Source organism: Corvus brachyrhynchos, unplaced genomic scaffold, assembly GCF_000691975.1.
Source record: "Corvus brachyrhynchos isolate BGI_N302 unplaced genomic scaffold, ASM69197v1 scaffold1282, whole genome shotgun sequence".
Lineage (NCBI taxonomy): Eukaryota > Metazoa > Chordata > Aves > Passeriformes > Corvidae > Corvus > Corvus brachyrhynchos.
In genome coordinates this window covers 85,956-86,257 of record NW_008236796.1, presented here as the reverse complement: position 1 = coordinate 86,257, position 302 = coordinate 85,956, and positions in this window count along the sequence as shown.

Below are 302 nucleotides of genomic sequence, written 5' to 3'. Positions count from 1 at the left end.
CAGCCCACGGGATCCCCCCGGGATGTTGGGAATTGGGGGGGGACGCAGGAGCTGCAGGAATTCCTTAGGAGGCTCTAAAAACCCCTTTTTGGTCATCAAACCCTGCACAACGGCTTTTCTGGAGGAAGATTTATCAACCCCACGCTTGGCAACAGCGCGTTGGCCCCAGTTCCCTCCCCATTCCCCCCAGTTCCCTCCCCATTCCTCCTCATTTCCCTCCCCATTTCCCCCCATTCCCCCCCACTTCCCCCCTTTCTCTCCCCATTCTCCCCCCATTCCCTTCCCCTTTCCCCCCTTTCTCT